Source organism: Oryctolagus cuniculus, chromosome 5 (genome assembly GCF_051225735.1).
Source record: "Oryctolagus cuniculus isolate XC-2025 breed Fujian yellow rabbit chromosome 5, ASM5122573v1, whole genome shotgun sequence".
Taxonomy (NCBI): domain Eukaryota; kingdom Metazoa; phylum Chordata; class Mammalia; order Lagomorpha; family Leporidae; genus Oryctolagus; species Oryctolagus cuniculus.
The window spans coordinates 12,797,717-12,820,994 of NC_142871.1; the positions used below are offsets into that span (position 1 = coordinate 12,797,717).

General features: G+C 48.6%; 1 protein-coding gene across 5 annotated transcripts in view; it reads right to left on the bottom strand.

The window, feature by feature from the left end:
• SCAF8 (SR-related CTD associated factor 8) overlaps nt 1–23,278 on the bottom strand; it is a 292,087-nt gene that overhangs the window by 88,042 nt on the left and 180,767 nt on the right. The window contains exon 22 of one of the 5 annotated variants that reach the window (XR_007923154.3): nt 7,365–7,536. The exons of the other annotated variants lie outside the window; for them this stretch is intronic. The gene's annotated coding sequence lies outside the window, so the exon portion shown is untranslated. The remainder of the gene's footprint in view (nt 1–7,364; nt 7,537–23,278) is intronic. 5 annotated transcript variants of the gene reach the window in all.

Below are 23,278 nucleotides of genomic sequence, written 5' to 3' on the forward strand. Positions count from 1 at the left end.
GCCTGCTCCTGAGCACCAGAACTGTCTCCTGTCGCCACAGTTCCTGGTTTGCTGTGCCCAGGAGGCCAGTCTGGAAGCTCTTCTGGTTCCCAGGGATGTCGCATTTCAGGGCCACAGGGACTGAGAACGAGCGGGAGCCCCCCGACAACCTTCTCGCCTGTGCTAGGCTTCAGCTCCCGCTGAAGCGAAGCTGAGCCGCTTCCACTTACACACAAGGCCACGGGTGCCCGCGCCTCCTCCCCATCTCTTGCTTTTTGCTCTGAGTGATGCTTACAAACAAACAAACAGAAAACCCACTGCCGCATAAGCCTAACCTCAGATCTGCCTAGAGCCTCCGGTCCACCTGTCACGGTTTTTTCTATTTCACGCTCATCTTAGGCATCTTTCTCTCTGCCCCCTCCTCTGGGATTTGGACCCCTTATACAGCGCTGAGTTGATGCAAGTGTCTCCTCCTCTTCTCATTGGGATCATGCGCCACTTTCCTTATGCCAGCTGGGTGCTACCACCAGGTTTATCACTCCTTTGAGTCAGCTTTCCGGTTTGAAATTGTGTCCATTGTCTCTGAACTCTCTGAAAAGGACCAGCTGTCCTTAAAGCCACAGGTGCACAAGGCCACCACATACTGTGCACAGCACATTCTTCATACTGGTAACTGCTGCTTGTTCACCCTGCGCCCTGCCGTGAGTCCTACACATCCCATCCACACGTTAGGTAATGGTGACAGACACCCATTCATGCCCCCCTCTGCCTCTGCCCAGGATTCCCATCAGCACCCTGGACATGCAGGGAGTGTTAGCCCCACTTTTTTTTTTTTTTTTCCCAGAGAAAACTCAGAGAGGAGAAGCCTGGCCCAAGGAAAGCCACTGAGTAAGGGGCAACACTTCCGGGGGACTCCAGAACCCATGATGCTTCCCCTGCCCCACGCTATCCCGGATCCTTTAAAACAGGTTTCTGCCTGCAATGTTTATTCTTTATGGCAGACAGAATTCTTCTTCTATACTTTTAGGAATTAAAAAAGTACTAACTAGATTTAGGACTATAATCGATTTTCACCCCCGTACTTAACTCTTATGTGATTTTTTAATGGTATTTATTATTTGGATGATTTAAAAACTAGAATCATAATAACAGAAATAGAGTACACATAGTCTGAGACCCAACTGTATCTATACAATAGGGCAAAGACTCTCCTGTAACATTTCATAAGAGTTTTTTTTTTTAATTAGAAAGAAGTTGTTTTGTGAAACTGTGACACTTCCTGATAAGAATTTTATTATAAAAAATAGGACAGAGATAGACTTGCTTATGTGTTAAAGAGGTGGGGGGTGCGTGTGGGCAGGCCTGCATAAACCTCTCCCACCATCACCGGTGCAGGGGACCACGGCTGCCAAGTTCCCTCCCTGCTCCCATTTTGCACAAAGCCCCGGAGATGTGGCTTTTGAGTCTGCAGGTGGACGTGTCCAGGGGCGCAGTCTCGCAGGTGTTCTGTTTACTGCCCCGCCCTGCTTAGCTCCCACATGGAAGCAACTAGGATGAATGGATCTGGGTATGGAGTGGACTGGGGCCCCTGCGTCTTAGTAAATTCATTACCTACCTAATGAATATGAATACGTGGGGAGTTTTCCTAAAAATACTCCAACAGTAGTTGTGGGTACTTCAACAACACTTTGTGGAGAATGCTTAGGATGAAAAACTACACATGGATTTCAGATTTTTTTTTCTGCACCAAAGTAAACATCTTTTAATCTCATTTCATACAAAGGTTTGGAAGTTCCCCCTGCATTGATTATACGGGCATTGTACAAATCTGAGATGCACGAACTGGAAACACGGGTCCACAGGAGCATGGACCATCCTGGGCTTGCAAAGAAACCTGTCCAAGGTCACAGAGTTAGTTAAGTAAGAGAGTCAGGATGAAAATCTAAACTCCGCTTTTGTAAAACGGAATTTAACCTAGATTATTCTTAGATAGTCTACTGAGGTAATTTAAATGGCTTAATTCTAGTCAAGGCAAGTTTCCATCTGAAATCAGATGTTTCTGGTCTACAATATAAAGAGAAACACTGATTGTCAGTTGATCAGCCATGTGGACTTCTATGTGTATTTCTTATTTCAAAAACGCTGTATGAATCAGTGGTGTGGCAGCTGGCTGAAATGCTTCCACATTTTTAAAATCTGCAGGGTGCATCTGTTAGCACTTTTGAGTTTCTACCACAGACTAACAATTTGGTGATAGCAAGCTGTCTTCCAATTAATGTTCCAGAAAACATTTATTTCAAGATTTTTAGGAGAAGAGCCAAGATTTCCTGGGATGCAGTTATAAGAAACATCATTATTTTTTTTGCCTTTTACAAATCTCTCCTGTCTAGGATTAACAAGCAGTATGTCTTGAAAAGGTTTCGACTTTCTGAAAAAGCTTAGCTGAGACTCTTACATTGGTGACCTGCCTTTAATCTGTCCCAGGCTAATGGGCACATTCAGACACAAACAACCTGGCCGCTTTCACACTATATTTAATCATGCCCTTTCTCCGAATCATGCAGCTTCCCTTGTCTTTGCCCCTAGCGAATGTGACTCACAGCCTTGGAAGTGCGCATCCTCCCTGGTCTCCGGGGCCTGCCTACCTGCCCCTCACGGCCGCCTTCCTGTAAAATCACTCTCTGCCGTCTTCACACTGAGCTTTTTCAAACTGTGCACCTGCAGACTTGCACGCTCTCCTGCTGGCTGTGGCCACCACCCTTGTCGCCCCTGCCTGGGCGCGGCCGTGGTCTTTTTCTTCATTTCTCCAGGCCCCAAACACAGTGAGTGCATACTCAGCTGTGTATTGGATGAACAGATGAACAAAACCTAAGGCCAAACAATCAAAAAGTGCTGCTTCTTTATTGTTCCAATACTTCCTTTTACCATTAAATCAAATAATAAAGTAGAAAATCTGAAAATCGATATGCTTACTTTTTTTTTAAATTAGAAAACTTGGAAAAACATGGAGGGGGTAGAAAAAGGCTCATATTGCCAGCGCCGCGGCTCACTAAGCTAATCCTCTGCCTGCAGCACCGGCACACCGGGTTCTAGTCCCGGTTGGGGCGCCGGATTCTGTCCCGGTTGCCCCTCTTCCAGGCCAGCTCTCTGCTGTGGCCAGGGAGTGCAGTGGAGGATGGCCCAAGTGCTTGGGCCCTGCATCCATGGGAGACCAGGATAAGCACCTGGCTCCTGGCTTCAGATCAGCATGGTGCACTGGCCATGGTGGCCATTTGGGGGGTGAACCAACGGAAAAGGAAGACCTTTCTCTCTGTCTCTCTCTCTCACTGTCCACTCTGCCTGTCAAAAAAAAAAAAAAAAAGTCTTATACTAAAACTTTCTACCTCATCTTACAGTTTTCAGTTTATCAATTGTCACCTCTGAGACTAAGCTTTGTGTACATGAGACTAATGTCATTAAAACCTCCTATCAACTATAAAACCAGTGTACTGCCATGCACAGACACCTGATAGTTATCTGGAGAAATGAGAAATGCCTACAAAGAAGAGGCAGATAAACACAAGCGCGTGTGCAAAAGCCTATTGCAAGGATTTTCACCGGTAAGAGGGGTGAAACAGAGGGAATGGGGAACCCAGAGTACATTCACCTCGTGGGAAGAAAATGCAGAAAACGAAGCAATCTTTTCGACATGGGAATTCAGGCAGGTCCCCACCCAGGCCACCAGGTGGCAGCACAGTGGCTTTAGGGAGCACCGGGTGGAGAGACAGCAGCAGGGACCTGGTCACGTGGTCTTGGGGACAGTGAGTGGTGGTGGGATGTTTAGGGCTCTCTGGGGCTACACTGCTTGGGTGTGAAGCCAAGAATCGGGGGTTAAAAACTAGCATCGTTCTTGCACTTCTGCTGCTGCTGAGGCTGTCCGCTACCACCGTCCACACCAGTGCCAAGGGGCATTAAGCCAGTTCCACTTGCATTTAAACCCCAGGCTGGAACACGTGTCTGCCACTGGAGTGGAACCAGAGCCTCTGCCGCACTGCTGCTCACACACGCAGTGTGCATTCAAGACCTGTGGGCCGAATGAATGGTTTTCACCAGTTCTTCACACTTAGAATATTCCAGGGCTACTGGACTAGTGGTGGGTGCTCTTGCATTGTGCTGTCACAGATGCCCTGGCCCTGCACCCTGACTACACACAGCACAGGTCAGTGCTGACACGCTGGCTGTATTCAAAACCTTGGAGGAGGGCTGGCGCCGCGGCTCACTAGGCTAATCCTCCACCTGCAGTGCCAGCACACTGGATTCTAGTCCTGGTCAGGGTGCCGGATTCTGTCCCGGTTGCTCCTCTTCCAGTCCAGCTCTCTGCTGTGACCTGGGAGGGCAGTGGAGGATGGCCCAAGTGCTTGGGCCCTGCCCACTCGTGGGAGACCAGGAGAAGCACCTGACTCCTGGCTTTGGATCAGCACGATGCACTGGCTGCGGCGGCCATTGGGGGGTGAACCAATGGGAAAGGAAGACCTTTCTCTCTGTCTATTCTGCCAGTCAAAAAAAAAAAAAAAAAAGCCCAAAACCTTGGGGGGGTGCAGGTAGGGGGTATGGGTGGGGGGTCTCATCATTCAAGCATTTACACAGCTCATGTGGGGTCTGTCTCCCGTCATCCTCACATTTGCGCCAGGCAGATATTAGGGCACGCTCATGTGTGAGAAGCAGACTGCGGTGTGACGGCCATCCGAGGCATGCGCCAGGGTCAGGGCTTGAGCCCCAGCCACTCAGTGTTCTTCTCATACCGCCACCCTCACTCTCCCTCGAGGCTGCCGTCCAGAGGTGGCACCTGCTACAGACGGATGCTACTTCCTCACCTTCAACTATTGGGAAACTATGCGCTTCAAAATGATACATTACTGCCTGCCCTAAACTAGACGGAAAGGGGCTAAAACCCTGTTTTCTGGGAAGCAGATGGAACAGTGAGAATCCTGAGGTTGGTCCACACTACCCAGCAATGGCATTCTCCCTGGGAAACCACAGAAGGCCAGAAAGTTAATACAACCTGGGCCTCCCTCACGCCTTAGGCCCTTACTGTCCAGGCTTGACTCCACGTGAGCTCCCTCTCTCCCAGCTGCCTCCCACGCGGGCAGACCTCACAGTACCACCCCCACTCTCCCTTGAGGCTGCGGTAGGAGTGGCTGGGCAGGGCTCCCTATGGGTGGTGTCTCCCTGCTGTGCTCTGCTGGCCCCGGCTGTGTCACCTGCCCTTTGTTCCAGGCCACACTCAGCATTGTCCCCAGCTGTGGTCCACTGGTTTTCCTGGTTCCGGCACCCACATCAATATACCTGTGCCTCGGGGCTAAAGATTCACTTATTTATTTATTTGCAAGGCAGAGTGACAGAATGAAACAGAGACATCTTCCAAATTCTGGTTTACTCCCCAAATGGCTACAACAGCCAGGGCTGGTCCAGGCTGAAGCCAGGAGCCTGGGAGTCCATCCGGGTCTCCCACGTGGGTATAGGGGCCCAGGTACTTGTGCCACCCTTCTGCCTCCCCAGGCCATTAGCAGGGTGCTGGATAGGAGCAGAGCAGCCAGGACTCAAGCCGGTGTTCTGATATGGGATGCCAGTGTCGCGGGGGTGGGGGGACCTGGGGAGAGAGAGAAGGGTAGCCTGTACAATCTCATTAGGGGAGGGCGTTTGGTGTAGAAGTTAAGAACCGGCAGGGCTGCTGCTTGGGACACCTGCACTCGTATCAGAGTGCCTGGTTCAAGTCCTGGCTACTTCGCTTCCAATCCAGCTTCCTGCTAATGCACACTCTGGAGGCAGCAGGTGGTGGTTCAAGCACTTGGGGTCCTGCCACCCACGTGGGAGGCCTGGATTCAGTTCTGGGCTCCTGGCTTCACCCTGGCCCAGCTGTTGCAGGTATTTAGGGAGTAAGGCAGCAAGTAGATCTCTTTCCATCTCTCTCTCTCGCTCTGCTTTACAAATAAAATTAAAATAAAATAAATAAAAATAAAAATGTTACTTGGAATGCCTACATTCCATATCAGAGTTCCTAAGTTCAAGTCTCAGCTCTGCTTCCAATTTCAGCTTCCTACTCATGTGCACAACTCTGGGCAGTGGTAATGGCTCGAGTATTTGGGTCCCTGCCATCCACACAGGAGATCTGAATTGAGTTCTGGGTTCCTGACTTTGGCCTGGCCCAGTTCTGGCTGTCGTGTGCATTTCAGGAGTGAACCAGTGAAAAGAATCCCAACTCCTTCTGTCTCTGTTCCCTCTGCTTTTCAAATACAATTACATTTTAAAAACTTATTTAAAGAGATTATTGACAATATACATGATCCTCCAAAAGCAGCATCCCGATAAAGCAAGAATAGTCAGGGGTACTCAGCTCACGGCAGGAGCTCTGCTAGGACTTGGCTTGATTATCTCCTGCAGGCCCCCAAGAGCCCTGGGACTGGCATTCCCTGATTTCCCCAGGAATCAGTGCTGTTGGGGTAGACACTAGGTCTGAATTCAACAACTTCAAAGGCCCCAGCTTTCTCCCCCACATCATACCACCTGTTTCACAGGAAGCAATCTTTGCACTTAGTTGCAAGCAAAACCAGACTTGCTACAGTTTTCATTCAGCCAAAATAAGATCCTTCATGTCGCTGGAAGAACTTCCCATTGTTTTCACACGAAAGCGACCGTCACTTGGTGCACATTCTTAAAGCCATTTGGTGTTGTGGGCAACAGGAAAGACCCTTAAGGCTCTGCATCAGCGACAGAAAAGTAAAGACCACAGTCACCTCCTTCATATTCCTGAAACTAACAGGAAAGGCTGGTCCCCCGAGAATCAGCCAGAAAGGAAAAAAATACCAGGCTCTGGGGTTCAATGTGAATTTCTGGTTGCGTTTAGAAAAAAAGCCTCACTTGGAAATCACATGGTGCGAGTCTAGTTGCCGGACCAGATGGTCAGATTTCTTGCTCCGCCCAAACACCTGGTCTCAGCCTCATCTCTGTCATGTTTGTGGATCAACCATATGACTGCGTCTGGGAGAACAACCTGAGTTCATTGTCTAGTGCATCCGCTGGCCTGGATGTGACACGCGGCTTTGTAAGGAACTGTCTGCATTCACGCTGACCAGGAGGGAGCTGGCTGTGCTGGCCCTGTCCTTCCACCTGTCTATGGACATGTATACACCTGGGAGCTCACGCCCATTCATACACACCCCACAAATACCCAGATGGTCTGACGCCCCCTAACAAGACCCTCGACCCAGTTGCTTGGTGCCGGCCTTGACCTCCTGCCCTGACCATGACCGCCTGTTAGCCTCAAACTGAGGTAGGTGGCCTGACCCTTACAATCCCATTAGCTCCTCCACAATAGAGCTGGCCACACCGAAGCCTCCGGTACTCACTTTGCTTTTACCTCCTGTGTTAAGGAATAACGAAGGTCCTGGATAAGTACTTTGAAATAAGTCAGGGTTCCTTGTAAGACTGGAGTTATCTGAGTGGCTTTGGAATCCAATCACTCGTTTGTTTAGTTCTCAGTGCTCATCACAATGACATTCCGAGTCTCTGGAGGAATTGCTGCAACACAAGCAGAAGGGCATCAGGCCCAGCAGGTGCACGGCTGACCCAGGGCATCACAACTGCTCACAGCCGCTTCCTCGCCAAGGAACCCACCACTGAAGTGAAGGCTCCCATAGAGACAGGCGCGAGGGACCGGGAGTGCAGGGAAGCTACCTCAGTCTGGGGCCATGGATACAGAGCTTACATCCTTGGTCTACAAAGTGAAAGGGAAATTTTACAACAACCTGCTTATGTAGGGGAACACACAGCCTACCTGGACAATTCCACTGGCTCCAGGCAGACAGGCCCCTGTCTCTCTCACTCACCGTTGCATGCCCATTGCTCCCTGTGGCCCTGGGTACCTGACAGGCTCTCAACCAATGTTTGTTGAAATCAATGTCTAACACAGCCTTCAGAGCCATTCTGAGGCATCAGCTATCTGCTATCACTCCTGAAATAAACCAGAAAGTTCCTAGGCCTGCCTTCCACCTTAGAGCTGGTTCGTTAACCTATGTCGTATTTGTGTTTATAGGGACAGATATCTGCCAAATTCTGTCTCCCTACTTAATCATTCAAATTTCAGGTGCTGTGCAAATTGTGACCTCTGAATCACACTGATTAACAGTATAATGACTGGGGGTGGGTGGTGCAGCATGGCGAGTTAAGAAGCTGCTTGGAGGCCGGCGCCGCGGCTCACTAGGCTAATCCTCTGCCTTGCAGCGCCAGCACACCGGGTTCTAGTCCCGGTTGGGGCGCCAGATTCTGTCCCGGTTGCCCCTCTTCCAGGCCAGCTCTCTGCTGTGGCCAGGGAGTGCAGTGGAGGATGGCCCAAGTACTTGGGCCCTGCACCCGCATGGGAGACCAGGAGAAGCACCTGGTTCCTGCCATCAGATCAGCGCGGTGCGCCGGCCGCAGCGTGCTGGCCGCGGCGGCCATTGGAGGGTGAACCAACGGCAAAAGGAAGACCTTTCTCTCTCTCTCTCACTGTCCACTCTGTCAAAAAAAAAAAAAAAAAAAAAAGCTGCTTGGTACTTGCACGCTGCATAGGAGTGGCTGGTTTGAATCCCAGCGGCTCTGTTTCTGATCAAGCTTCCTGCAGCAAATGATGGCTCAGGGACACGAGTCTCTACATAGGAGACCTGGACTGCGTTCCTGGCACCTGGCTCCAACCTGGCCCAACCCCCGCTATTGTGGGCATTTGTGGAGTGAACCAGTGTATGGACAATCTCTCTTTCCCCTCTCCCGGTGTCACTCTGCCCTTCAAATAAATAGATCTTTTTTTTTTTTTTTTAAAGAAATTGTCTAGCAAAGTAATTAAGAGCAAATACCTCTATGACAGCAGTTTCAAACACTAAGATGAATAATTACTTATGTATGCATGAGGTGGAATGCCTACACTTATTGTGTTACCATTAATTTGTAAAATATCTCGTCTGATCATTTTGGTCACGAATTATTTCTTACCATCACTTAACATAATTCTACTTAAGAACCTACATATAATGAGTTCTGCAAAGATGATATCAATTAATTTTAATTTCTTAAGTAGGTTTCACAATTTAGTTAATTCAAATTTCTAGCTATTACAGGTGATAATTTGAGTTCATACTGGAGTATTACGTTGAGTTGCATTTGAGTATTTCTCATGCCTCTTACCAAAACGTGATCACAAGATACTTAGCAAACTCGGACCCCTTGTCATTGTTTCACTCGATTTATTCCTTAAATTTAAAAGATACTGAATGCCAATGCCCTCAACTGCACATTTTAAGGTGTGGTTTTCTTACATATTTAAATTGGCTACCAAGATCCAGCTTTGGAAAGCAGTTCCCCAAATGTCACAAGCAGCTCAGAAACAGGGAGCCAGGACCCTGCAGGACGGAGCGCCGTGGAGAGGGATTACCGGCGAGAAGTGGGCCCACGGGTGACAGCGGGCAGCACAGATCTGAGCCTTCAATCCTCATAACTTAAATCTCTCCGCGCATCCAACCAAGCCAAAACCTGAACTCTAATCACTGGGAAAATGCAAATGCTCTGGCCTGAAAGAAAGAACTCACTGGGTAGGTGCTGGCCACAGAGTAGAACATCGCATCCTTTAGTTTATCAATCAGTGATCTTTTGTAGTCAACCAACTGTCATCTTTCTGAAATCTGTGTAACTAAGAACGTGGCAGAGTGAAATCAGGTGGTGAAGAAGGGTGTGTGTCAGGACACGGAAAGAAAACTAAAATAGCTGGGAGCAGCGAGAAAGATGCTCGAGAAAGATGCTCGGGACTGCCAGCTTCCCCTGGGAGTCCAGCGCCCTGCTTACGCGTGCCCTCAGGAGGCAGCAGGTGACAGCTCAAGCATTTGGGTCCCTGCCACCCACACTGGAGACCCAGATGGAGCTCTGGACTCCTTTCTTCAGTTTGGCTCAACCCTAGTTGTTGCAGGTATTTGGGGAGAGAATGAGGAGATGGAAGATCTCTCTCTGCCTTTCATAAATAAATAAATTTTAATGAGAGAAAAATGAAAATAGTTTTAAATGTTAATTTGGATGATAAAATATTTTTATGGATTTCCAGTCTTTAGCTTGGTATAACTCACTTAAAACTCTGAGTAGGGGCTGGCGCCATGGCTCACTTGGTTAATCCTCCACCTGCAGCACCGGCATCCCACATGGGCACCGGGTTCTAGTCCTGGTTGCTCCTCTTCCAGTCCAGCTCTCTGCTGTGGCCTGGGAAGGCAGTGGAAGATGGCCCAGGTGCTTGGGCCCTTGCACCCACATGGGAGACCAGGAAGAAGCATCTGTCTCCTGGCTTCAGATTGGTGCAGCGCCGGCCGTAGTGGCCATTTGGGGAGTGAACCAATGGAGGGAAGACCTTTCTCTCTGTCTCTCACTGTCTGTAACTCTACCTGTCAAATAATAATTTTTTTAAAAAAAAACTGAGTATAGGTGCTAGTGCTATGGCAATAGCATCCCATATGGCCACCTGTTCAAGTCCTGGCTGCTCCAATTCCCATCCAGCTTCCTGCTAATGTGCCTGAAAAAGCAGTGGAGGACGGCCCAAGTCCTTGGGCCCTGCACCCATGTGGGAGACCAGAAAGAAGCTCCTGGTTCCTGGCCTCAGATCAGCCCAGCTCCGACCATTGCAGCCATTTGGGGAGTGAACCAGTGAATGGAAGGCCTCTCTCTCTCTCTCTCTCTCTCTCTCTCTCTCTTTCTTTCTCTCTGCCTCTGCTCCTCTGTAACTCTTTCAGTTAAATAAATGAATCTTTCAAATTTAAAAAAAAAAACAAAACCTCAGAGTACACACAATTGTAAGTACGGAGTCCAGATCCATTTAGGCTTTCCTAGGCCCTGTCTGTTATTTGACGTTTGCCCCATAGGAATTCGTTTATCTCACGCTGAACTTAGAGACTCGAGAAGGAAACCCAGATGTTTCTGAAGGCTTCGAGGAGTATGCTATATTAAAGAGCAAGATAAAATAAGTTTAGCCAAAAAAGGGAGAACTCAGAAATCTGAAAAAAAACACACAGCGTCGGATCTGAACACACACCTGTACTCATGAAGAGAAATTAACAAAACTTATAGCAAAGGAAAAGAAGACAGGCCCTCAGCCGGTGGAGAACAAACTTGGCCATGACGCTGGCCACACACTGTCCTGATCCAAACCCTATAGAAGGGATGCTAAGAACACACCTTCATGGGCCTGCACTGTGGCATAGCGGGTAAAGCTGCCGCCTGCAGTGCCGGCATCCCATATGGGCACCGGGTCAAGACCCGGCTGCTCCATTTCCGATCCGGCTCTCTGCTGTGGGCTGGGAAAGCAGTAGAAGATGGTCCAAGTCCTTGAGCCCCTGCACCCATGTGGGAGACCTGGAAGAAGCTCCTGGCTCCAGGTCGGTGCAGCTCCGGCTGGTGCGGCCAATTGGGGAGTGAACCAGTGGATGGAAGACCACCCCTCCCCGCCGCCTCTGTTCTCTCTGTGTAACTCTGAGTTTCAAATATAAATAAATAAATCTTAAAAAAAAGAAAGACATCATGGGTCCACCTGTTGCTTGACTTAGCTGTCTAACTTGATCTAAATTATTTACTTCCTCATCTGTGAGAAGTAACACTGCCTGTTCTCACCTGGTTGTTGTGAGGCTAAAATAACTACATGAAGAGCCGAGTATAACAAGTGCTCAGTATATAGTAATTACTACTGTTATCCTACAATAACACCGACAACACCACAGTGATCAATAACACTTGCCCCAATACTGATTCTGGGGGTGAGGAGGAAGGAGCGGGAGAAAGAGTAAGAGCCATCACTCGCTAGTACCCAGAGAAGTCCTGGGAGGCCAAGATCATGGACATCAGTCATCAGTTGACATTTTCTACTATGCTGGAACCCACTACTGATGCGTTTCTAACTCAGGCCACAACATAAAACACAGGATGCCCAGTTACGTTTACATTTCAGACATATTTAGATTAAAAGATCCATTCCGTGTGTATCTGAATTCAAATTAAACAGGGTGTCCTGTATTTTTTTTTTTTTTTTGGACAGGCAGAGTGGACAGTGAGAGAGAGAGACAGAGAGAAAGGTCTTCCTTTTGCCGTTGGTTCACCCTCCAATGGCCGCCGCAGCTGGTGCGCTGCGGCCGGCGCACCGCGCTGATCCGATGGCAGGAGCCAGGTGCTTCTCCTGGTCTCCCATGGGGTGCAGGGCCCAAGCACCTGGGCCATCCTCCACTGCACTCCCTGGCCACAGCAGAGAGCTGGCCTGGAAGAGGGGCAACCGGGACAGAATCCGGCGCCCCGACCGGGACTAGAACCTGGTGAGCTCACTGCAGACCCATTCACGCCCTCAGGGAATCCCTGCAGATGTGCCTCGCTTCCCGCAAGCCAGGCCACAGTGCCCTCGGTCACGTGTCACTTGCTCTAATTGCCTTGCCTCATCAACCTTTTCCATGGCTGGTTGTCCCAGATGCACCTGCACAGCCCACGGTTCACGTTGCTGCTCTGCCACCAGCCACACTATCCACTCGTTTCCCTGGTTACAGCCCTGCCCTCCCCCTGCACAGGGGACTGGTCAAGGGCAGAGATGTTGCGTTCTCTCATCCTGTGCCCAGTGCTTACAAGCCTGTGGCATTAATAAATGAATGTACCCAGTGTTGGGATGGTACAGTCGTTTCAAGCCCCGATCAGGTTTCATGTTCAGTCATTTTAAGACTATACAGCATAGGGGCTGGTGTTGTGGCACAGTGGGTTAAGACACTGTGAAACTGGTGTCCCATTTTGGAGTACTGGTTCCAGGCCTAGCTGCTTTGCCTTTGATCCAGTTCCCTGCTAATGCACATGGGAAAGCAGTGGAAGATGGCCCAAAGTACTTGGGCCCCTGTCACCCACCTAGATTAGTTAGGAATTCCTGGCTCCTAACTTTGCCCTGAATCAGACTTGGCTACTGCAGTCATTTGGAGAGTTAACGAGTGGGTAGAAGATCTCTCTCTCTGTTACTTTGCCTTTCAAATAAACAAATATATAAGTAAAACACTTAGAAATTAGGCTGTTGCCGCGGCTCAATAGGCTAATCCTCCGCCTACAGTGCCGGCACACTGGGTTCTAGTCCCGGTCAGGGCGCCGGATTCTGTCCCGGTTGCTCCTCTTCCAGGCCAGCTCTCTGCTGTGGCCCGGGAGTGTAGTGGAGGATGGCCCAAGTGCTTGGGCCCTGCACCCGCATGGGAGACCAGGAGGAAGCACCTGGCTCCTGGCTTCAGATCAGCATAGTGTGCCAGCTGCAGTGCGCCGGCCGCAGCAGCCATTGTGGGGTGAACCAACTGAAAACGAAGACCTTTCTCTCTGTCTCTCTCTCACTGTCTAACTCTGCCTGTCAAAAAAAAAAAAAAAAAAAAACAAACAAAAAAAAAAACAAAAAAACAAAAAAAAAAACAAAACAAAAAAACCACTAAGAAATTAAAAAGTTGTATACTATTACAAAATTACACAGCTCCCACGCTTACTGCTTCTAAGTACCCAGAAGAAATTCTAATAATCTAATAATTTAAGAAATTAATTTTAGCCTTCAAACATTTCTATTAGTATGCATTAAAATCACTGTATTATTTAAGTGTCTTAGAAGAATAAAAAATTACTGAAAAATGATCTGAATAGTATGCTGAGCTATTTGCTGAACCCCCATGAAAGAATTACTGACAAAACATACTTCAGCCCAACCTCATTCTAGAAAACTAAAACAGGCAAACTGATGTTTATCTCTGACAGCTGGAAAACAATGAAAAATCATGACTCCTTTTATCTTTAAAACGGATACCCTGTAGCTTAAACTTACAAACTAGATGGCAACATATTCCAATAGAAGTTCCTTATATATCCCAGTCATTAGGCTATCTAGATAAATGTCCCTAATTCAGCATTGTGAATTCATCACACTTCACGGACACTAATACAACCGGGAGAAACACACAGGAAGGAGGAGCTTCCTTCTCGGATAGCTGGCTGCAGAACAGTCAGAACACAGCCACGTGCAGCCAGCAGCTGGTATCCTATTGCATGACGTAATGTTCTATTCCGGGATGCCTGCCTTTGTGCGCGCACCTGTGTGTGTGTGTGTGTGTGTGTGTGCACGCACAGCAGTGGGTAGCCACACACAGGACTTGCTTCAAAATCCAACTACAGATATCTGGGTGTTAATATAGTGTATTCTTTCCAGGAACAGCTCAGTTGACATTATCGTTAACATTCTTTGCTTAGGAAATACATGGCTCTGAAGTTAAGGAAGAAGGCACTGTAGTTTTTTGGTCTTACATTCTAGGGAATCCTTACCATACCTAAAGAAATGCCGGATGTTTATGAGACAACATGTTTGGATAACAATTTTTCCTCCCTGTTTGTGTGCCACTAATAAATTGCAGCAACTAGGAACCAAAATGTCCCACTTTAATTGGCTTTCTCCATCTACGCAGGGGCAATGGCTCTGTGGCTAACTGCCTAGGAGTAAAGAATATGTAAAAATATGTAGTGAGAATTAAAATTTGGCACGGGACTGGCTTCATTTTTCAAGATCAAGTCCACACCTAGGAAAATGTCTCTGTATTTCCATACCAGACATTAATTTCCCTCATTCAGAACTGCTATGAAGGTAATAGACTTGACTGCGAAAAGAAGATGAAAATTGGGCCGGCACCGCGGCTCACTAGGCTAATCCTCCGCCTTGCGGCGCCGGCACACCGGGTTCTAGTCCCGGTTGGGGCACCGGATTCTGTCCCAGTTGCCCCTCTTCCAGGCCAGCTCTCTGCTGTGGCCCGGGAGTACAGTGGAGGATGGCCCAAGTGCTTGGGCCCTGTACCCCATGGGAGACCAGGAGAAGCACCTGGCTCCTACCATCGGATCAGCGCGGTGCGCCGGCCGCGGTGGCCATTGGAGGGTGAACCAACGGCAAAAGGAAGACCTTTCTCTCTGTCTCTCTCTCTCTCACTGTCCACTCTGCCTGTCCAAAAAAAAAAAAAAGATGAAAATTAATAAAGTCCTCTCACATAAATGGCCAAATTGTTGCTATACATTTTCAACTGGGTCGACTGAACACAAATGCTTTATAAGCGGCGTGATAAATTCCTAATAAGAAAAAAATGTTGTAATAAAATGTTATAGAGAAATCTTGAAAGAAAACCTCTTGTCTTGTGGCTTTCATGGACTAAGACATTTAAATAGAGAAAAAGAGTACAAATTACTAAAAATGGCAACTGAAATGCCATTGCATACTCCACTGGAAAAATCTGAGCAAAATATTGGATCACAAGGAGGGAATTCATAGAATGAATATGGGAATAGCTTTAAAGAAAAAAATGGAGAAAACTTAAACCATTAAATGTTTTACATACACACTTTGGATTCTTAATAAAGAACCACACTCACTGAAGGTTAATTAGCAAAAACACAGATACACTCCATCTTGATCCTCAAGGAACAGTCAAAAAATGGCTCTAAGAGTTCAGCCACCACCTCTTGGCACGGGTTCTACTGAGAAAAGTGAGGGTATGAAATAAAAGCAGCTGAGTACCTTACATAAGTTAAACCGATGACTGCATTCCACAATGCACTGAACAGGTATCACTGTCGGCCCTACTTTACAAATGCGGAATCTGAGATGCTGGGAACTGTAAGATAATCTCAGAACCAGGAAGTGGCAGAGCCAGGATCCAACTCCCCTTCCAGTACGCAGGTGGCTGACCCCTGCGATATGCACTAGGGAGGATCAGCAGGTTAGGACGCAAGGAACTGTGGGAGCATCTCCCACCATACTCCCATTCAACAACCACACAGGCCTGTGTCAGTGTTCCTTGGTCACCAACCGCTTGCTCCTTGCACAACACTTTGTACTTGTTCTTTACCAACCATCCTACAAGTGACTGGCTTACTGTACAAGGCTAGTTGGAGATCTACATACTATCTGGTGAGGTCAGCAGTAAAATTTTATAACAAAGTAGCATTTTGCTGTTTAGTTCTTGAATATTTCTCTGATAACTGTTTAAGACAACACTCTCCGGTGAAATACTTTGTTGGTGTGCTCAGAAAGGAACACCATGTAATGCAGACTCTACAATGATACATAGGCAGAAACAGTTTTAATAAGCAAAACCCCAATTTTGCTGAAAATTCCTGTGACACTATTTTGTACAGGCAAATTAAATGTTACAGTATTAGATGCTGAATCTGATAAGTGTTAAACATCTATACTAAGATTCAATGATGTGTGTGTGTGTATGCATGTGTGTGAAATCCAAGTTCCCAGAAACACCAATGACAGCTGTCAGGTCCAGGGTAACCGGCTGAGCACGCCTTCTTTCCGCAGGGCTGCAGTGACCTCTGCTGGCTCAACATGGCATCCTGAAATGCAATTTTCTCCCTAAGTGAATTTTCGGAGCCACAACTGAAAATATTTATTCTTTGGATCCTTTTATAATTTTAATTAAAGAAATTCCTTTTTTTCCTAGAATTAGACACTCCAATTTAAAAAAGCCATTCACATAATAACACAATGGAAATAACTAAAAAGTTTTTTAATTAAAAAATCTTGTTGGCCGGCGCCGCGGCTCACTAGGCTAATCCTCCGCCTAGCGGCGCCGGCACACCGGGTTCTAGTCCCGGTCGGGGCGCCGGATTCTGTCCCGGTTGCCCCTCTTCCAGGCCAGCCCTCTGCTGTGGCCAGAGAGTGCAGTGGAGGATGGCCCAGGTGCTTGGGCCCTGCACCCCATGGGAGACCAGGAAAAGCACCTGGCTCCTGGCTCCTGCCATCGGATCTGCGCGGTGCGCCGGCCGCAGCGCGCCGGCCGCGGCGGCCATTGGAGGGTGAACCAACGGCAAAGGAAGACCTTTCTCTCTGTCTCTCTCTCTCTCACTGTCCACTCTGCCTGTCAAAAAAAAAAAAAAAAATCTTGTTGGGAAAAGCAAGAATACAGCAAGTGTCGTTGGTGTTAAGTGTTATGAAAATATTTTTGGGGCCGGTGCACCGGGTTCTAGTCCTGGTCGGGGCGCCATATTCTGTCCCGGTTCCCCCTCTTCCAGGCCAGCTCTCTGCTGTGGCCAGGGAGTGCAGTGGAGGATGGCCCAAGTGCTTGGGCCCTGCACCCCATGGGAGACCAGGAGAAGCACCTGGCTCCTGGTTTCGGATCAGCGCACTGTGCCGGCCACAGCACGCCAGCCGCGGTGGCCACTGGAGGGTAAACCAACGGCAAAAAGGAAGAACTTTCTCTCTGTCTCTCTCTCACTATCCACTCTGCCTGTCTATATATATATATATATATATATATATATATGTCTATATATATATATATTTGGAAATATCTTAAATATATCCAAAAAGTTATCAGAGACATAAAATACAGAAGAATAACAGGATATACTTAAAATTTTCAAAATGCTTTGACATTTGCATTGTCACTTCTTCATGAATGTTTCCTGATGTTTTCAAAACAATAGTTGGAACTTTGGTCTTCTGAACCTCAAAAGTTATAAAAAATAAACTGTAGACTAAAAATTTTCCTTTTTTTTTTTTTTTTGACAGGCAGAGTGGACAGTGAGAGAGGGAGACAGAGAGAAAGGTCTTCCTTTGCCGTTGGTTCACCCCGCAATGGTCACTCCAGCGGCACGCTACAGCTGGTGCACCGCGCTGATCCGAAGCCAGGGGCCAGGTGCTTCTCCTGGTCTCCCATGGGGTGCAGGGCCCAAGCACTTGGGCCATCCTCCACTGCACTCCCTGGCCACAGCAGGTTGCCCCTGGAAGAGGGGCAACCGGGACAGAATCCGGCACCCCAACTGGGACTAGAACCTGGGGTGCCAGTGCCACAGGTGGAGAATTAGCCTATTGAGCCGCGGCACCGGCCAACTAAAAATTTTTCAATGGGCAAATTTTACCTGCAGGAGAAAAAAATGCCAAAAGGGATATCTAACCTCAAAGACAGTGCCTTTGTGCTTCATTGTACAACAGTCAAGAATGTGTAATTACAGGGGAGTACTGTATATTAAGATCAAAGGAACATATTCATTTTTAAAAAATGAATATTTCTAATTATGTGCTGAAAAATTTCCTTGACATTTTATTTCCAGAACTTTCCACTGCAGAAAATGACGCAGGGAAGAATTCAAAATGGCACCTGCAGTTGCTCAAATCCAGCTTCATCCCAGTGCTGGGACGCGCATCCTCGCTAACTCTAGCCACGCTCTTCCTTTTCAAATGTAGTTGAGGACTGGTGAGTTGGTTGGTTTTTGCACCAGACGTGACAACGCACTAAATGTTAATTACTGCTGAAATAAGAGTACTGGGATTTACATGTTTGTCTAACACCTTTTCTAATGATTTCTGTTCGTTGATTCAAGTTTTTGCTGTACCATGCGCAAGACACTGCCAGAGGCTACGAGGACGAACAGAGCCAGTCCCCTTGCTCCGGAGGAACGGGCGGCTGGCAGGGAGACAGGACTGCTGTACAAATAAGGACATCTTTTAAGTAATCTTAAAATATGGAGATTTCATTCAAAAAGCAATCTAAGATTTGAATACAACTCCCTACCTCTATCCTGTATAACAACATGTCACCACCGAAGGACCCTGCTCCTGAGAAGTAGAAATTCGTCCTTTTTTGGGAGACAGGTTGGGACGGGGAAGATTGCGCTTCTGGCTCCAAGGCCGCCCGTATCAACAGTTGTTAAACCATGGCCACCACGTCACTCCCTCCTGTTCCCCTATCTAAGTAAAATATGTCCCAGAATCCCATGGAAAACAGATGCCAAGCTTTAAGTAGGGAAAGGCGACGGGAAATGAGGCAACCCCATGATGCGTCCAACACTGTCTTGCCTCCATGTATCCTACTCTTTTCTAAATTTTACTTGACAATTTATCTCAGAACAATTTTACATTAAAAAAGTAAAAATCATGCAGCACTAATACAATGAGTTCCCTTGCACCTGTCATCTCATTTTCCCTACTCACGACTCACATATTAGTAAATCCATCACGATTAATGACCCGCACCCAGCTTCTCCCACTTTTCCTACTCTTTACTCTGAGCCTACAGGATAATGCTTTAATCACATCAGGATAACATGGGATGTTAGAAAAGCAATTTTCCAATAAAGCCTACACAAACATTGATGTTTTGACAGTACTCTAAAATAACATGTCCAAAAAATAAATGACATAGTTTAGAACTCTGTGTGTATGTGTGTGTGTGTGTGTGTGTTGTGCATTTGGCACCGTGATAACGACGCTGCTTGGGATGCCCACATCTCACACCAGGGTCCCTGGGTTTGAGCTCCCACCCTGCTTCCAGCTTCCAGCTAACGCACACCCTGCGAGGCACCTGATGATAACGGCTCAGGTACTTGGTCCCCAGCACCCATGTGGGAGCTCCAGGCTCTTGGCTTCCCCCTGGCCCAGCCCCGGCTGTTGCCAGCATTTAGGGAGTCACAGAGCAGATGGGAGCTATCTACCTCCTTTTCCCTATTCCTCCCTATCCCCCCGCCTTTCAAATAAATTTTTAAAAAGGAAAAGCACTAAAACTCTGCCAAGACTGGGTTTAATGAACAGAAAAACAAGAAACAAGTGAACTATTCCTTGACGGAGAACTGAACACCATTGAACACTTCACTGAGACCAAGCAGACCAGAAAACCAGGGAACTGAAATTCTTTAAGAGGAGACTGGATAACTGAACCAGGGCTAGCCAGACAGTGGCGTGCTACACAAGCATTCAAAGGACACGTTCATATGCCGTGGAAGCAAGCAGAAGGTTCCACGAGGAACTGACATGTGCCAGTGTTTGAGGGGTCGCCAGTGAAGCTGCTGCCTGAGATGCTGGCATCCCATATGGGCACCAGTTCAAGTCCCAGCTGCTCCACTTCTGGTCCAGCTTCCTGCTAATGGCCTGGGAAAGCAGTGGAAGATGGCCCAAGTGCTTGGGCCCCTGCCATCTGCACATGGGAGACCAGGAAAAAGCTATGGGCCTCCTCTTGGCTCAGCCTTGGCCCCTGTAGCCATCTGAGGAGTGGGCAAGCAGATGGAAGCGTGCTCACTCGCACTTGCTTTCTCCCTCCCTCCTTCCCTATATCTCTGTTAACTCTGACTTTCAAATAAGCGCGTTTTTTTAAATATATAAAAATAGACACAAATACTTGTATCATAAAATACAAGTCATTTTGAGTGAAAAAAAAATAAATTTGTGCTTTTTTTTTTTTTTTTTTTTTTGGACAGGCAGAGTGGACAGTGAGAGAGAGAGACAGAGAGAAAGGTCTTCCTTTGCCGTTGGTTCACCCTCCAATGGCCGCCACAGCATTGCAGCCGGTGCACCGCGCTGATCCGATGGCAGGAGCCAGGTACTTCTCCTGGTCTCCCATGGGGTGCAGGGCCCAAGCACTTGGGCCATCCTCCACTGCACTCCCTGGCCACAGCAGAGGGCTGCCCTGGAAGAGGGGCAACCAGGACAGAATCCGGCACCCTGACCGGGACTAGAACCCGGTGTGCCAGTGCCGCAAGGCAGAGGATTAGCCTAGTGAACTGCGGCACCCGCAAATTTGTGATTTTTGGACAACAGAAAGAAAACAGGCATTATGGGGTTAGTGGGAGAGATTTGCTTTTTTTTCTTTTCAATATTTTTCAATTTATTTATTTGAGAGGCAGAGTTTCAGGCAGAGAAGGTGAGACAGAGAAACAGAGCTCTTTCATCTGCTGGTTCACTCCCCAAATGGCCGAAATGGCCAGAACTGGGCCAATTCAAAGCTAGGAGCCAGGAGTTTCCTCCCAGTCTCCCACATGGGTGCATGCGCCCAAGCACTTGGGCCATCTTCCACTGCTTTCCCAGGTCACAGCAGAGAGCTGGATCGGAAGAAGAGCACCCAGGACTTGAACTGGTGCCCACATGGGATACCAGTGTGCCAGGCAGAGGCTTAACCTACCACGCCACAGCACCAGCCCCAAGAGATTGTCACAACAACAACACCACCGCACCATGATTGAGTGTGTTCTAAAAATTTTTGGTCAAATGACTCAATTTGATCATTCATTTGTCAAAACAAAAGCATATCAGTTTGAAAAAAAAAAAAAACAAAAACAACTGATTCAACTGTCTAACGTACCCAGTATCCCTAACAGAAAACAAACCTTTCCACGAAAGTTACTCAACGTGGGACTCTCACAAAATCTCCTTAAATATTTTCCATTTTCCAAGCTATCTTCATTTTCTTATTCGTTTGCTTTACTCAAAGCATTACCTAAAACATTTACACTCCAAGAATTAACTCTGAGCACAAAGACATCCTCCTTCACTTGGGAGAGTTGTCATCATGAACATTTCAAAAGCCTCATCAAAGGGAGAAACTGGCTAGCAGAAAGAATCTGCCATCGCGGGATACATGATACATGATGCACACAAGTCCTCAAGCTACCTGCACGACACCGTCTATGCTAAGGACAGAATTCCCCAGGAACACAGAAGAGGCCGGAAAACCAATTCTGGCAACAGCCACCATTCAGGAGCTCCTAAGACTTCTCTTGAGTTGAAGATTGAATGCTGGGCTGGCGCCACGGCTCACTAGGCTAATCCTCCGCCTTGCGGCGCCGGCACACCAGGTTCTAGTCCTGGTTGGGGCGCCGGATTCTGTCCTGGTTGCCCCTCTTCCAGGCCAGCTCTCTGCTGTGGCCAGGGAGTGCAGTGGAGGATGGCCCGAGTGCTTGGGCCCTGCACCCCATGGGAGACCAGGATAAGCACCTGGCTCCTGCCATCAGATCAGCGCGGTGCGCCGGCTGCAGCGCGCCAGCCGCGGGGGCCATTGGAGGGTGAACCAACGGCAAAGGAAGACCTTTCTCTCTGTCTCTCTCTCTCTCTCACTGTCCACTCTGCCTGTCAAAAAAAAAAAAAAAAAAAAGATTGAATGCTAAGGCTCCAAAATGCTCTCAGCGAGGGACTGTTTCTCCTTTACTTTTTCTAAGCGTTGTTCAAGGAAAACCAAGCCACAACGTTGTCCACTATGAAGTTCCAGAGCGTGGCTTTCGGTGGAGGAACCAGTCTAAGCAGAGGTGACCAGGAATCAGGACATCAGGGGAAACAGAATGAAAGCAAGGTGGCGCTCGCCGGCCTGAGGGGTGGGGGGCGTGGGATGGGAGACGGGCACCCGGCTCGCTCAGCAGTCACTCGTTTAAGCGCAGACTGCTCTGTGCAGGAACGTGCGTGTGGCACGGCTGGAGCCCACGAAGGCTCTCAAAGGAGAGGGCGAGCATCACTTTCTAAAGCATCCCCCAGGATGAAACTGAGGGACAGAGGAACCAAGGCTCCGAGGACCACCTCCCCGCAGACGCCCCGTGCAGAGCCCCATGCACACCGAGTCACCTTCACCTGAACTCAGAGGCCAGGTGGGAGACCTGTCCTGTTGTAATCAGGACAGTGGCACTGAAGAAAGCAACAAGGAGAGTGTGCCGTGTGGAGATGCCTCCCTCCCGCCCGGGAGCGGGAGAGCAGACTGAATGAATCGAGGGGCCAGGCGGCACCGTTCACCAGGGCCGAGCTCCCTGCGCCAGACCCAGGCCCACAGCCCGGAGGGACTCCTTGGAGCTCCCACAGCTGGGCAGGCTCTGAGACCCCTCTCGCAACTCCAGCAACGAACGCCAAGAGAGATTAGAGCCACTTCTCAGAGCTCAGAGCCAGGCTCACCATGCTGAGACCCTGCACCTGATCAAGCCCCAGGGCCTCTGCCCCCCACTGGTGCTCACAGACTGAGCCTGTAGATTCGCCTGGAAATGAGCAGAGACCTGTGCTCACTTTGGCAGATGTCACCGCAGGCCTCGGGTGGGCCTGGCAGGCACCGCCTGGACTCCGCAGGGCCCTGTGACTGTGGGACTCAGGTGTGACCAGCCTGGCATCATCCGGCTGCCAGGGGCTGCCCTTATCACTCTCCTCCAACCCTGGGCAGACAGCAAGGGGCTACGGGACTGTGTCTGGGAAGATCCTAATGGTCTCCATCCCGAGGCAAGCGCCTATTGACACAGGCTCTGGACTTGCCCCAGTATCTGCTGGAGACTGTGTCCTGCTGTATACTCCGGAGACTGCACAGGGCCAGGGGACTGTGAGATCCACGTATGACCCACCCAGGGCTTGCCTGAGCAGCTGAAGGGCTGCCTAAAGCACTCCTCTTACAATCCTGGGCAGACAACAAGGAACTACAGGACTGTTTAAAACCCAGCACTGAGTAGATCCTACAGGTCCCTCTCCCTAGCCGGTGCCTGCAGACAA